Raw genomic sequence first — 16,800 nt, 5'->3', positions numbered from 1 at the left:
GCACTATCATCGAAAAACCATAGATAACTGTTCGCATTGCTCATCATGAAACATAACTTAAACACGTAATCGTTTGCTTAGCTTGTAAGTATACCATGATAAAACATTATTTAAGTACGTGTCCCTCGCCCCGAAAACAGTTTAAAAGTAGTGAAAACAGTGAAAATGGGGCTGTGAGACTCACCTGTGGTTCTTGTTAAGGGATTAATCGAGATTCGGGTTTTCTTGGTGTTGGCCTCGGAATCGAAGGTCTAGAATACGATTAAATAACAAATATATATATTAAGATCAAGATATAAGGGTTGGAAAGTAGATCTCAAGGTTATAATCTCGGCTTACCTAGTAACAGGATCGGAGCTGGAAACAATGGATGCTTGGGAAAAGATTAGTGCAAGTTTGTAGTTCTTTGAAGTGTGTTTTGGGTGATAATTTAGGCTACAAATTTATAGGCAAACTTAAGGGAACATAATCCCTTGCTTTAGGGAATTGTAATCTTTTGAAATGATGATAAGGTATGGAAATTATTATTATTTATTAAAAAGAGTAGAAAAGTAGATTAAAGATTCTGATTTGATATGGACAGGACATGCAGGGCTGTGGTTGGTGAGAGTGGGTGGCTGGCAGTTGACTTTTACAGTTTGCTTTTTCAGTGCTTTAGACAGTGTACAGTAAAAAGTAGAAGTTTTCTGAAACACGCAACCGCCCTCTTTTGGGCGGGGACAATTTCCTTAAATCTGATCATTTTGACTAAGTGTTCTGCGCGTATAACTTGGTGCGCATAGCTTCCTGCGTGTAGAACATTTCTTTGCTGCGGGTAGGTGCGTAACCTTCTCGCAGTTAGGGACATTTGAGTTTCATTTGTAGATTCTCCAGGTGGTCTTGGTATTTCAACATAGTGATCAGTCATGTTGAAGTCAATTCCATCCTGGAGCTTCAGACAAACTAGCTCTCAACGTTCCCGCCATGCGGGTAGGTTAGTTCCCTTCCGCACGCGCATAAACGATGTAGGATGCACCCGCCTTAGCATCATGCGGGATGGTCAACCCATAGACAACATAACGTTTAAGTTACATGAAAACATAAAGCCAAAACATTCGCGCATGGCGCATATAATATATGCTCACGCAGGTTCTTAATATGGTGCGCTCGCGCAGGGCGCACATAACACATGCACGCGCTGGCTAACATGGCGCGCTCGCGCAGGGCAAACATAAATGCCCGCGCTGATTCTAACATATGCTCGCGCCGGGCGCACATAATGTGCCCGCGCTGATTCTAACGTAGCGCGCTCGCGCAGGGCGCACATAACAAATGCACGCGCTGACTAACATGGCGCGCATAATATTTACAATCACCTAATTATTAGGTTGATTACTTAGTTTAAGGGGTTGGGAATTTACCGGGTGTCACATTCTCCCCTCGTTAAACGAATTTCGTCCCGAAATTTAGGAGACGTTGCTGGCAGAAGCCATATTCTGAAAGAGGTGTGGGTATTTTATGCGCATCTGATCTTCTCTTTCCCAAGTGAATTCAGGCCCACGCCTTGAGTTCCATTGAACTTTTACCAACTTGATTCTGCTTCTGCGCAACCTTTGTTCTTTCCAATCGGTTACTGCTATAGGCTCTTCTACGAAGTGCAGCTGTTTGTCAATATGAATTTCTTCCACCGGTAAAATCAACGTTTCGTCAGATAAACATTTCTTGAGGTTGGATACATGAAACGTATCATGAACTCCACTGAGTTCGGCGGGTAGACGGAGTTTATAAGCAACTGGACCGATCCTCTCCAGGATCTCAAATGGTCCAATGTAGCGCGGATTTAGCTTTCCTCGCTTACCGAAACGGGGGACTCCCTTCCATGGAGAGACTTTCAAAAGTACTTTATCCCCTACTTGAAACTCCAACGGTTTCCTTCTCATATCAGCATAACTTTTCTGTCTGTCGCGTGCTGCCTTAAGGCGATCCCTTATCTGAAAAATCTTGTCTGTTGTTTCTTGGATCACTTCTGGACCAGTCATTTGCTTGTCACCCACTTCAGCCCAGCACAGTGGGGATCTACACTTGCGCCCATACAAAGCTTCGAACGGCGCAGCCTTAATGCTTGTGTGATAACTGTTATTGTAAGAAAATTCAACCAACGGGAGGTGGTTATCCCAACTACCTCCAAAATCGATCGCGCACGCGCGCAGCATATCTTCCAATGTCTGGATCGTTCGTTCGCTTTGTCCATCCGTTTGGGGGTGATAAGCCGTACTCATGTCCAGTCGAGTACCTAACCCCTCTTGTAATGATCTCCAAAACCTTGAGGTGAACCGACTATCTCTATCAGAAATGATGGACACTGGGACTCCATGCTTTGAAACTACTTCTCGAATATATAGTCGGGCTAGCTTTTCCATTTTATCAGTTTCTTTAATCGGCAGGAAGTGTGCTGACTTAGTTAACCGATCCACAATAACCCATATTGTGTCATAACCCCCAGGTGTCCTTGGCAGTTTGGTGATGAAGTCCATAGAGATTTGTTCCCACTTCCACATGGGAATTTCTGGCTGCTGAAGCAACCCCGATGGTTTCTGGTATTCAGCCTTTACTTTTGAACACGTCAGGCACTTACTGACATACATCGCGATGGCGCCTTTAAGATTGGGCCACCAATACAGCGTTTTCACATCTTGGTACATTTTGTCTGCGCCAGGATGTACGGAATACCGCGTCTTGTGAGCTTCGTTTAAAACTTGCTCGCGCAATCCTCCCTTGAGAGGGACCCATATGCGGTTGGCAAAATATCGAGTGTTGTTCCCTTTTAGTTCCAAATTCTTAATCATACCCCCAAGGCATTCGTTTTTAACAAACTCTGGTTTCAAGGCTTCTTGCTGAGCGTCTCGGATGCGGGTAGAGAGATCTGCGTGAATGGTCAACCTTAGAGCCTTGACTCGTAGCGTTTTTATTCGCTCCTTTCTGCTTAGCGCGTCTGCTACCACATTCGCTTTCCCCGGATGATACTTGATCTCGCAATCATAATCATTTAACAATTCAACCCATCTTCGTTGCCTCATGTTTAATTCCTTCTGATCGAATATATGTTGGAGGCTCTTATGATCCGTAAAGATTACACATTTCGTACCGTAGAGGTAATGGCGCCAAATCTTTAGCGCGAAGACAACAGCTCCAAGTTCTAAATCATGCGTTGTGTAGTTCTTCTCATTGGTCTTAAGTTGGCGCGAGGCATACGCTATAACTTTGTCTCGCTGCATAAGGACACATCCGAGTCCCTGGTGTGAAGCGTCGCAGTAGACAACGATGTCATCTGTCCCCTCGGGCAGGGATAAGATTGGCGCACTACATAACTTCTGTTTCAACATTTGAAATGCCGCTTCCTGGTTTTCGCCCCAAACAAACATCCTGTCTTTCTGAGTTAGCGCGGTCAGAGGTAGAGCTATCTTGGAGAAGTTCTCAATGAAGCGTCGATAGTAGCCAGCTAGTCCAAGGAATTGCCTCACCTCGGTTGGGGTTTTTGGCGCTTCCCAGTTTTCGATGGCTTTAACCTTAGAAGGATCGACGTGTATTCCTTTCTCGTTTACAACGTGACCGAGAAAGTGAATTTCTCTAAGCCAAAACTCGCACTTGGAAAACTTCGCATACAACTTTTCTTTCCTCAACAATTCCAAAATCGATTTCAGGTGTTGCTCATGCTCGGCCTTGGTTCGAGAGTAAATCAAAATATCATCTATAAACACAATCACAAACTTGTCCAAGTATGGTTTGCACACACGGTTCATCAGATCCATGAATATAGCTGGCGCATTAGTTAGCCCGAAAGGCATCACTAAGAACTCATAATGGCCATATCTAGTTCGGAAGGCTGTCTTTGGCGCGTCTTCCTCATGGACCCTAAGTTGGTGGTATCCTGACCGTAGATCTATCTTCGAATAATAACTGGATCCCTGCAACTGGTCAAATAAGTCGTCAATCCTCGGTAAGGGGTACCGATTTTTGACTGTCAGCTTGTTCAGCTCCCTGTAGTCAATACACATTCTGAACGAACCATCTTTCTTCTTTACAAACAGTACTGGAGCTCCCCAAGGTGAAAAGCTTGGGCGTATGAAACCCTTATCCAATAGTTCCTGTAACTGATTGGATAGCTCTTGCATCTCAGATGGAGCTAAGCGATAAGGCGCTCGAGCTACTGGCGCAGCTCCTGGGACCAAATCAATACGAAACTCGACTTGTCGCGGCGGCGGTAACCCGGGCAAATCTTCAGGAAAAACTTCTGGAAATTCGCGCACTACTGGTAAGTCTTCAATTCTTCGCTCATCTCCTTTCTCTACTACATGCGCCAGGAAGGCGTAGCACCCTTTCCTTAGGCACTTACGCGCCTTTAGGCATGAAATCAGTTTCGTCGCAACTCCCCTTCTTTCCCCTTGAATCATCAAAGTTTCTCCGTTCAACAGTGGAATTCGAACCTGCTTCTCATGACAAACAATCTCCGCGAGATTTTCGACTAACCAATCCATACCTACCACAATATCGAAACTTCCCAAATCTATTGATAACAAGTTTATATTGAACTCATGACCTCCCATGACTAATACACATTGCTCAGTCCTTTCATTCGCGCATAACTGCCTACCATTGGCTAGTTCTATAGTATAAGGTTTGTCTAGCCTACTGGTCGCTAAGCACAGGGAGTTTTTAAACTCATGGGATATAAAACTTAGGTCAGCGCCAGTATCAAATAAGACAGATGCATAATGACCGTTAAGCAAAAACGTACCGGTTACCACATTCGGTTCTTCCTTTGCTTCACCCGCGCCGATCACAAAAGCTCTCCCGCGAGCTTGGTTTCCTTTCTGTGGGCAATCCCGACTGAAGTGTCCAGGCTTCCCGCATGCGTAGCAGTTGTCATTGGCTCCAGCTTCTTTAGCACGGCAATTCACCGTCTTGTGTCCTGGTCTGCCACATTTGGCGCACGTGACGTTCGCGCATTCGCCTTCGTGGTGGTACTTGCATTTGTTGCACCATGGGTAAGGCCCGCTGTATCCTTTCCTTGATGGTTCCGCGGCTTGAATCGCGTAAACCCTTGTGCTTTCCTGCTTTTTGGGCGGTGGCTGCTTGAAGTCTGATCCTCGGTGGGAGTTCCATTTCCTCTTGGAGTCAGAGGTTCGCTGCTCGTTCAAGCGAGCAGTCAACATACCCGCACGAACCGTATCCCTTGTAAGGGTGATGGCTCGCGCAACCGCCTCGTCAAAGGTCGGAGGTGCGGCGGCGTTGAGCGGGACTCTAACGACAGGGGGTAACCCAAAGATGTACCTCTCGATTTTCTTTTCTTCTGTGTTTGCCATGTCTGGCACCAGCTGGCAAAGCTCGTTGAAACGATTGGTGTAGGCATCGATATCCGTTCCTACCATGGTGTGGTTCCAGAATTCTTGTTGCAAGCTCTGAATTTCTGCGCGAGAGCAGAACTTTCTCATCATCATTTCTTTCAATTCTTCCCAGGTCTTGTGAAGAGCAACTTCTCGCCCCAAAGTCTTTACTTGGAGCTTCCACCAAGATGAAGCTGCTTCTTGGAACATGCAGGTCGCGTAAAGGACCTTCTGGTTTTCACTACATCCGCTGATGGAGAGAACTGTCTCCATCTTGTCAATCCAATTGTAGAGCCCAATGGCTCCTTCGGTGCCTTTGAACGGCCAAGGCCTACAGGCCATGAATGTTTTATAGGAGCATCCTTTGTTCAAGGCTCCGGATTCGGGTTCTGGGGTCTCGTTCTCTTGGCGACCCTGACTAGATTCGGCCTTGCTGGCCTCATGCGTTGCAATCGCCTGCGCGATTATTTCTGCGAGCTCCTCGGGTGTCATGGTAATTCCCTTGGCTCTGGTTGGAGGCATTCTTTTCATAAAAAAGAAAATACAACAAACTTAGCGCATGTACTCAGAGCACATAATGTTCTTATCTCTAGACACTGTGACCCGTGTTCCTAAGTGCGTGTGTGATTTTTCTTTTGAAAATATTCTTTGAAAAATATTTCATGCGATTCCCCAAAGGTTATAGTCTAGGTTAAAAACTTCTTTTCCTAGTTCGCTATAACCAGTGCTCTGATACCAATCTGTCACACCCGGCCCTGAGCGGCGGAAACAGCCGGGCGCGCGCGAGTGGGGATTGATAATTAAGCACGGGCCATTGCAAAACATTCAAAGATTTTCATTGCGCATGAAGAGTTTAATACAAATACATTACATTGTTTAAAAAATTATAAAAACATCCAAGTATAAAAACTGTTGAAGATTTCCACGCCATATCCCCATGCGCGGCGGGAACAACCACGCGCATCGAAGGGATAGAACTAAAATCTTCCAAAAAGCTAGTTTAGATGTTCAGCGTGAGGTGCTCTAAGTGTGACTCCATGCGCTACCTAGTTATCTCCTGAAAGACACGTAAAAATATTTGAATCAGTATAAACTGAGTGAGTTCACAAGTTTTAGTAACTTGATAAATCGTATTGCATCATAATCTTGATACAAATCATTCTGAAACATAATTCTGATAGCATCATTAAACACATGCTTGGTAAAACATAGTTATATCAACATATTCTGATAAAATCGTTCCGCGGGTTACGCGCGAACATTTCTGGGAACTGTGCTCGTCTGTGTAAGTGGCGCTGCCACTACGAGCTAAAATAACGTAATACCGTCCCGCGGGTTACGCGCGGACACTTCTGGAAAACTGTGCTCGTCTGTGTAAGTGGCGCTGCCACTACGAGCGAATATATGCTGTAATACCGTCCCGCGGGTTACGCGCGGACGTTGTGCCGGAAAACAAGGCGCTCGTCTGCGTAAGAGGAGCGACCTCTACGAGCGGGCTCAAACCCATAGTACTGCCCCATGACCATACTAGGCACTCGTCTGTGTAAGAGGTGCGACCCCTACGAGTGGGCGGATCAAACCAGCAGTCCCTACCCTTAGAGTTCCAATGGTAAAGTGATCACTTACTCGAATCTGGTGCACTATCATCGAAAAACCATAGATAACTGTTCGCATTGCTCATCATGAAACATAACTTAAACACGTAATCGTTTGCTTAGCTTGTAAGTATACCATGATAAAACATTATTTAAGTACGTGTCCCTCGCCCCGAAAACAGTTTAAAAGTAGTGAAAACAGTGAAAATGGGGCTGTGAGACTCACCTGTGGTTCTTGTTAAGGGATTAATCGAGATTCGGGTTTTCTTGGTGTTGGCCTCGGAATCGAAGGTCTAGAATACGATTAAATAACAAATATATATATTAAGATCAAGATATAAGGGTTGGAAAGTAGATCTCAAGGTTATAATCTCGGCTTACCTAGTAACAGGATCGGAGCTGGAAACAATGGATGCTTGGGAAAAGATTAGTGCAAGTTTGTAGTTCTTTGAAGTGTGTTTTGGGTGATAATTTAGGCTACAAATTTATAGGCAAACTCAAGGGAACATAATCCCTTGCTTTAGGGAATTGTAATCTTTTGAAATGATGATAAGGTATGGAAATTATTATTATTTATTAAAAAGAGTAGAAAAGTAGATTAAAGATTCTGATTTGATATGGACAGGACATGCAGGGCTGTGGTTGGTGAGAGTGGGTGGCTGGCAGTTGACTTTTACAGTTTGCTTTTTCAGTGCTTTAGACAGTGTACAGTAAAAAGTAGAAGTTTTCTGAAACACGCAACCGCCCTCTTTTGGGCGGGGACAATTTCCTTAAATCTGATCATTTTGACTAAGTGTTCTGCGCGTATAACTTGGTGCGCATAGCTTCCTGCGTGTAGAACATTTCTTTGCTGCGGGTAGGTGCGTAACCTTCTCGCAGTTAGGGACATTTGAGTTTCATTTGTAGATTCTCCAGGTGGTCTTGGTATTTCAACATAGTGATCAGTCATGTTGAAGTCAATTCCATCCTGGAGCTTCAGACAAACTAGCTCTCAACGTTCCCGCCATGCGGGTAGGTTAGTTCCCTTCCGCACGCGCATAAACGATGTAGGATGCACCCGCCTTAGCATCATGCGGGATGGTCAACCCATAGACAACATAACGTTTAAGTTACATGAAAACATAAAGCCAAAACATTCGCGCATGGCGCATATAATATATGCTCACGCAGGTTCTTAATATGGTGCGCTCGCGCAGGGCGCACATAACACATGCACGCGCTGGCTAACATGGCGCGCTCGCGCAGGGCAAACATAAATGCCCGCGCTGATTCTAACATATGCTCGCGCCGGGCGCACATAATGTGCCCGCGCTGATTCTAACATAGCGCGCTCGCGCAGGGCGCACATAACAAATGCACGCGCTGACTAACATGGCGCGCATAATATTTACAATCACCTAATTATTAGGTTGATTACTTAGTTTAAGGGGTTGGGAATTTACCGGGTGTCACACATCAAACACCTTGTGTGCAATACAAAAACCCAATAAAAGAACAAACCTTTCCACCAAGATATTATCAACAGAGACGGAATCACTTGAATCCGCCATGGATATTATTATTGTTTTCTTCTTCTTCTTCACAAAACACCATCATTCCTCATACTTCAATACTTTAATCACCCGCCTCTCCAACGACACCGGCACGACCAGCCTCGACATCCCACCGACGGTGGTCGGACTCCCTCCACGGCATCGCCGTCAATAGCCCAGCGTCACTTTCTCCGGCGGACCCATCTCCGCCGCCACCGGATATCCACAAGTCATCCTCATGACATCCCGTTCAACCGGACGTTTGGGGGGGGGATTGTTGTTGAAGATGATGATGAGGGAAAGGGTATTTGCCTTCTTCGACGAGATGAGGTTGAACTGTTGAAGATGATGATGAGAAAAGGGTTCCGGAACACCAAGAACACACACACACACTGTGTGTGAGAGAATACACTTTAGATCTATGTTTTTTTTAATTCTAGTACAAAACTTGTTTGTATGAAATATGCAATAATCATTTGTGTTGTTTTCCTTGTTTGAATCTGGAGATGAGGATGAATCTGGTTGAGGATGATGATGATTAAGATATGCAGATGGTTGTGATGATTATTATTATTCTTAGTCTTACAATACTAATAAACAAAAATAATGATGCCTAGGTTTTCTAACCATATTCATTCCTAGATTAAAATTCCATGCTAATCTTCTAATCTCTCTTCTCCTTAATTGATGTTATCCATGGGTCATTGGTGAAAATGGTTTGACCCATGAGTTACATCTTAAGATATAATGTATACATTAATGACTATTTACGATATTATAAAACCTAAAACATAATTTTGTTCAATGTATACATTACTTTTTATTAAAGATGTCAACACATGTTTTAACAATAGAGACTCATGAATTCAGTTTGAATTATGCGAGACTTCTCACTTCATATATATAAATTTTTAATTATGCTATTTAATTTAAATTTTCAATTAATGTCATTATTAATTTTGTATCTTTAATTTAAAATTATAAACATAGTCATTCTAAAAAAAACTTTTAACCATTGAAACAACGATTAGTTATACCTAAAGAAATTTGGAGTCCTGTAACTTATATTTTTTATAAAAAGTTATAAACCGAATTCTTTGTTTTTTGGAAACTGTAAAATTTTATTTTTTTTTATTTCATAAACATTTATAACATAATCAATTTCAACAAAACAAATCTTATGTTACTCTACTAATAAAACAAAGTGTTGATGCTTAGGTGTCAAGCCTACATTCACTCATAGCCTAATTTTTCATCATAATTCCTAATATATCATCTCATTCATCCTAACTATCCATTAGTCAAAACCATTTTATCAATTGGGTTATAGCATCGTTAGATGGATTTTATTAACTATTAAAGGTGTATAAATGCCACGTTTATAATCACCATTCAAGAAGAATTGACGCTAAATATAATCAATTATTGGGTTGGTTGTGGTTTTTCAACATTGCGTAAAGTATATATTTAGGTGTGCATATATGTAATTTGATGACATTATACTATAGATTATTGTCTATATGCACCTTGATCATCATCTTTTAAACATTGTTACACGAAAAATTGCATTAAGCTCATATTATCCACAATGTGTAGTACACATAGTGAAACATGAAGAAGATACATTTTATAAGTCGTGAAACGTGAAAAATTTATAATTCATAAATCGTTTACTTTGTCTAATACATTAATTTACAAGGTAAATGAGACCTTAAAATGGTGTTTACAAAATTGAAAATACTTCTTTGTATACAAAATTTGTATCACATGTTGCGCTTAATGTGAAGACACCTTTTGCACATGCAATCCTATTACCAAATTGTGTTTGTCGCATTACGGACTACAATTGTATCACATGTTTCGCTTTGTTTGACATGAGACAATCATCGAATAAGTATGGATCATTTTAAAAAATGGTGACTTTGGTTCATTTCAAAACAACTTCAATAAAAACTAATATAGCCTCAAAGGCTTGTGTTGACACTTGCATTTATAGCAACTCGGTTTATCATCATCAATAAATCTTTTAGATTTATTATATGGTATGTTAAGCTACACGCAATTTCAATCATGAAAAATATTTTAAGAATCACAATTAAAATATCATACCTGATTTTTTAATTTATTTTTACCTTTCATTTTGTTTATTTTTTTAAAATAACAGAACTTATTTATTTTTATCGTTTGACAAATCCCGTGTAATACACGGGTTCAAAAGCTAATTTCTTAATATAAAAAAGAGAGAGCAATATAAAAGGAAAAAAATAATAAAATTACATAAATACCGGACTTAACGGATAAAAATTGACGGGGTTAAAAAAGGTACTAAAAAACCAAGATTTTTGAAACTGAAGTAGTACTAAAGTTGCGTAGTTGGCCAAAGCACAGGTACTAAAATGACACTTAAATCATTTAACTTTACAATACATCTTTTTATTCAATCACCAAAATTCAACCTATTCTTTAAACTTTGGATATTACGTTGCGTTTGTTTTAGTTGGTTTGCAATTTAATTTTATATATGATTTATAAAATATATAATTTTACATGCTGGTCATTTATACTATGAGACGTTTCTTCATTATTGTAAATTTATGTTACATCTTACAAATTGTTTTGAATATAGAAATAATAGCTTTAGAGCCACGTAACGACCCAAATTATAAAGTTATAAGTAAAACAAATAATTGCTAACTTATATGAAAATATATTACATCTATGCTTATATCTACCATGTGTACATTAATTCATTTTTGTTTATATCACAAAATGACTATTTTTCAAAAAAAAATAAACTAAATAAAAAAACAAAAAAATAAAAAATACACGTGCAAAAATATACCCGAGAATGCTTCTTATATTGAAAATTCCATTCTCATTATCATATATAATACTAGTTTGAGGCCCGTATATTACACGGGTAATTGTTGAAAATTTTAAACTTTGATCATTAAGTGAAATACAATCAATAAATTGATCATATATTGTTAATACAGTTACAATTAAATTAAAATTACAGAAATTACATACCTAAGATTACACAAATATGTTACAAATAGGTAAAAACTTCCTTTTACACTACATTTGTGTTTGTATTAGCATGTATACATTATTTATCAAAATTCAAAATTTTTATTTCATGTCTGTTTGTAACTCTTAATAAAGTAACATATAGGCCTACTAATAACTCTTGATATAGCTATATATAGTTGTCCGTGTGACAAAAAAAGGTTCTCCAAGTACATAACAACTCTAGATTAATGATAATATATATATCCATGATACTAATAAAAAATATATTCATACACATAAAATGTCATAGCTTTTGATCAATTAATATGATGTCATTTGAGATCATCTTCTCAGTTTATCCAAAAAAAACATGATTATCCCAAAAATCATATAACTGAACTTTGATGATATAATTATCCTTAGAATCTTTACAATTTGAAATTGATTGATCAGGATAAATTTGTTGTCTTTAATATTCTGTGTATGACTAATTTTTAATTGATTTTATATCTTACAATTAAAATTGTATAATCAAGCAACATAAAAACCGAAAATTTAAATATAATAAAATGATTTGTTTATTTCATATGAATGTAATTGCCATGAAAATGAAAAATACATACTAAATTAAAACCATGTTCAAATAATAGTGATTATTCTGAGTTAAAAGAATATTAAAAGATTTGAAGTTGCATAAAATGAATGTAGTGATTCTAATTTATAATCGTTGGAAGTAGGGTTGTCACTTTTACCCGTAACATGAAACCCAACCCAAGATAAACCCGTACATGAACCCAAACTAACCTGACCCGAGAAACTCGAACCCAAAAAATACTAACCCGAACTGGTTCTTGGGTCCGAATTCTAGGTTTCGGGTCAACCCGAGAACTTTTAGTTTTAAAATCATATGTATTTTTAGGTATTAAAGGCTAAGACTTAGCCGCTAACGTTATCAGAATTTAGTCCAAGTCGATTGTTCTCATTCCACATATTATGAATTGAATGTTTATTGTTTATTATTTTGAATATAAACCATAATAAACACTTTAATTAACACTTCAAAATTCACTAATCGTCTCTTGTCAATCCATATGGAGAATACTTATTATATGTAATAATGGATTTAGTTGGAATAAATCTATAACTTTAATGCCATATATTGAAATGACTTAAAAGATAAGAACCATGTACGAAAATTGGTTGAGTAAAAGGTGAGGAGGGCTATGGTATTGACAAGTGGCAAAAATGGTAGGCTTTTATTATAATACTAGGCTAAATGCCCGTGTGACACACGGGCCCGATAAAAATAAATGTGAATACATCAATTTTGAAATTGTAGTATAGTGATATATATGACATAAAATATAACAATAATATTAAGAAAGTTATTACAAATTTCTAAACACTTATTTGTATACAACATTTGATGTTGTATTTGAAAGATTGTCATCATTATCTAAAGCAACAACTTTGATGCCATCTCGTCTTGTAACTCTTGATAATGCAACATACAATTGGCCATGAGTAAAAACAGTTTTTTTTCAAAAATAAACCAACTCTTGATAGTGACTGTCACTGTCCTTGACTTTTGTTTATGGTCATTGCAAAACATACGACAAGGGAATTGTCTTCTTTGCTAGAGAACACTAAATAAGGGTGAAAAAAAAGATATGTCTTGTAAATATACGGTATGAAATTCTTTTAAATTGTTTGACTTTTTGTTATGTGTAACCATATCTAACTATTTTAGCTATGTATAAAATCCCATTAACTAATGTATCTGTTTTTAGTAAAGTGTATGAAAATATGCATAACTTTAAACCAAGTATATGTAAAGCCTTTTATAACATGGATAATAAACCTATTCTAAGGTATTTGAATACATCAAAGTACGTGTCATGTCTAGAGAATAAAGTTTAGAACTATTTTGTTGTAAATCAAATCTTTTATTGTTTGAATAATGAAATCTTATCAATTGTTTTGAATTTTGTTATGTGTTACCAAATCTAGCTATTTTAGGTATGTATTCAATCCCATGAAGTGATGTCTTTCTTGGAATTTGCCCAGATGTGTGATTTTAGAAAAACTTTTTGAAAGAGTGAGTAGTTCTCATCAACTATATGTCAACCCTTTTTATAACATGGATAATAAACCTATTCTAATGTGTTTGAAAACATCAAAGTAAGTGTCATGTTTAGAGAATGAAGTTTTTAACTATTTTGTTGTAAATCAAATCTTTATTGTTTGAATAATGAAATCTTAGAAACAATTTTTAAAAGTTAACCATACGAAATATGAAAACATAAATGTTTTTTTCTCATTATAAACAGTAGTTGGGATCTGAGTTTTGTAATACATATTAAAAATATTATTGTCTTGTCTTCCGAGAGAACAGTAAATGAGGGTGAAAAAAAGATATGTCTTGTAAATATACGGTATGAAATTCTTCTAAATTGTTTGACATTTTGTTATGTGTAACCATATGTAACTATTTTAGCTATGTATAAAATCCCATTAACTAATGTATGTGTTTTTAGTAAAAGTGTATGAAAACATGCATAACTTTAAACCAAGTATATGTAAAGCCTTTTATAAGATGGATAATAAACCTATTCTAAGATATTTGAAGACACCAACGTACGTGTCATGTCTAGAGAATAAAGTTTATAACTATTTTGTTATAAATCAAATCTTTTATTGTTTGAATAATGAAATCTTATCAATTATTTTGAATTTTGCTATGTGTTACCAGAACTAGCTATTTTGGGTATCTATCCAATCCCATAAAGTGATGTCTTTCTTAGAATTCGTCTAGATGTGTAATTTTAGAAAAACTTTTTGAAAGAATGAGTAGGTCTCAACAACTATATGTCAACCCTTTTTATAACATGGATAATAAACCTATTCTAAGGTGTGTGAAGACATCAAAGAAAGTGCCATGTTTAGAGAATCAAGTTTTTAACTATTTTGTTGTAAAATTAAATCTTTATTGTTTGAATAATGAAATCTTATCAATTGTTTTGAATTTTGTTATTTGTTACTAAATCTAACTATTTTAGGTATGTATTCAATCCCATGAAATTATGTCTTTCTTGGAATTCGTCCAGATGTGTGATTTTAGAAAATGTTTTGAAAGCATGAATAGGTCTCATCAACTATATGTCAACCCTTTTTATAACATGGATAATAAACCTATTATAATGTGTTTGAAAACATCAAAGTAAGTGTCATGTTTAGAGAATGAAGTTTTTAACTATTTTGTTGTAAATCAAATCTTTATTGTTTGAATAATGAAATCTTAGAAACAATTTTTAAAAGTTAACCATACGAAATATGAAAACATAAATGTTTTTTTCTTATTATAAACAGTAGTTGGGATATGAGTTTTGTAATACATATTAAAAATATTATTGTTTTGTCTTCCGAGAGAACAGTAAATGAGGGTGAAAAAAAGATATGTCTTGTAAATATACGGTATGAAATTCTTCTAAATTGTTTGACATTTTGTTATGTGTAACCATATGTAACTATTTTAGCTATGTATAAAATCCCATTAACTAATGTATGTGTTTTTAGTAAAAGTGAATGAAAACATGCATAAGTTTAAACCAACTATATGTAAAGCCTTTTATAAGATGGATAATAAACCTATTCTAAGGTATTTGAAGACATCTGTCACACCCTCAAAATCTACTAACGGAGTTTTACCGTCAGAGGGTGTGAACCAACAGGATCGGAATCATTAGTTATAATCAAACATCATATTCAAAGTTTTTAAACCACAAATATTAAAGTTTAATGAATGGGGAAGCGTAAATCATAAGCCAAGTGTTGCGTCACGCAGGACGACTTAAAACCAAATTAATAAAAGTTTAAAAGCAAGTTTTCAAAACGATAGTGTTCAATGAAATGCATGTCCCTATACCGCGCGCCCGCCTCGGCTGCCTGAGAATAACTTACTAAAAGTGTCAACATAGGGTTGGTGAGTTCACATATATAAATAAAGGAAAACGTTTACGTTTAAGTGTTTGCGTTTGCGTTACCAGATAATGTTAAGTCAATTATATATCAATAGGTAGCTAGCCTATAAAACAAGTATTACTAAGTGTTCGACACCGAAGCTGACTGTTTATCATATGCCTTGCCACCATGTCAACCACGACCATGGTAATGTGTTAGCCAAGATTACACCCACTCGACCTCCAGTCGAGTTTAGAGTTGGGTGGGGTTTGTCAAACCCAGTAGTACTACTCAGCAGTGACTCGCTATTATACAAATACTAAACGGTTCGATGTTATGAAGGACTTTAGTTGGTTCGTTTGCCACTTAGCCTTACATGTGATATATAACTAATAACAAAATCTAAAGCGTTTGGAGTATGTTATCTCCCCCAAATAAAAGCGTTTAAAAGAGTAAATAGGGGACGTGAAACTCACTGTTTGCAAAGAATTCAAAAACAAATCCGAGAGATGCGCGTCAAAGAAAATCCTCACTAGTGCTTTAAAACAAAAATGAGATTCTCTAAGTATTTAAACTACTATTGAGTCTCTAGACTCGGCACATAATACCTATGCATGAGATACGTTTCGTGTTTCGTTTGTGAATTATGTGTGACTCGACAAACACGTTGGTGACACGTTACATGTGTATACAACTACTTAAGCATCAAATACTAACATTGTACATTACTAGTAAATTATCTCCCCACAAGGGCAATTTAGTCAAAACATGGCAATTATCTATTAACAAACACGTTTCATGTATTTTCACATAGTTCAGCAGCTAGTTTTATCAAGACAGATTTCTACTTGAAAGATTACTCTATTCAACTGATCATAACATATCAATTAATTCACCAAAAATTGTCAAAAAAGCACACATGAGTTAGGTTTCCAGAAATATTTTTATTGTATTTTTATTCCACCTAGTTTTCTCACAAAGACCAAAACATTACAGTAAACTCACATCAGTCAAAATCATGCGCAACAAAATGATATTTGCTATTCCCGTTAAATGGTAAATTCAATTAATGCAAGACCAATTGGTTTAGATTCTTAACTCAATATGTTAACTTCCAGAAGTAGAACTAACCCATTTGGTCTTGTAGTTTATGAGATATGATAATTTCAAAACATCCTAACAGCAGACCTCACAATTCAGACTTGCACTTCAGTTTTGTAAAATAATAAAAGTTAACTTTTACATGTCCAAAAATTACAAACTTGGACTTTTTAGAAACTAGACTCAACCTAGTACACTGTAGTGTTAATAATTTCGACCAATTACCAAATTAACATT

Source organism: Bidens hawaiensis, unplaced genomic scaffold (assembly GCF_021521415.1).
Source record: "Bidens hawaiensis isolate Kalapana, Puna unplaced genomic scaffold, B.hawaiensis_p1.1 tig00419365_1, whole genome shotgun sequence".
Lineage (NCBI taxonomy): Eukaryota > Viridiplantae > Streptophyta > Magnoliopsida > Asterales > Asteraceae > Bidens > Bidens hawaiensis.
The sequence above is the reverse complement of the archived record's forward strand: the minus strand, read 5'-3'. Positions refer to the sequence as shown.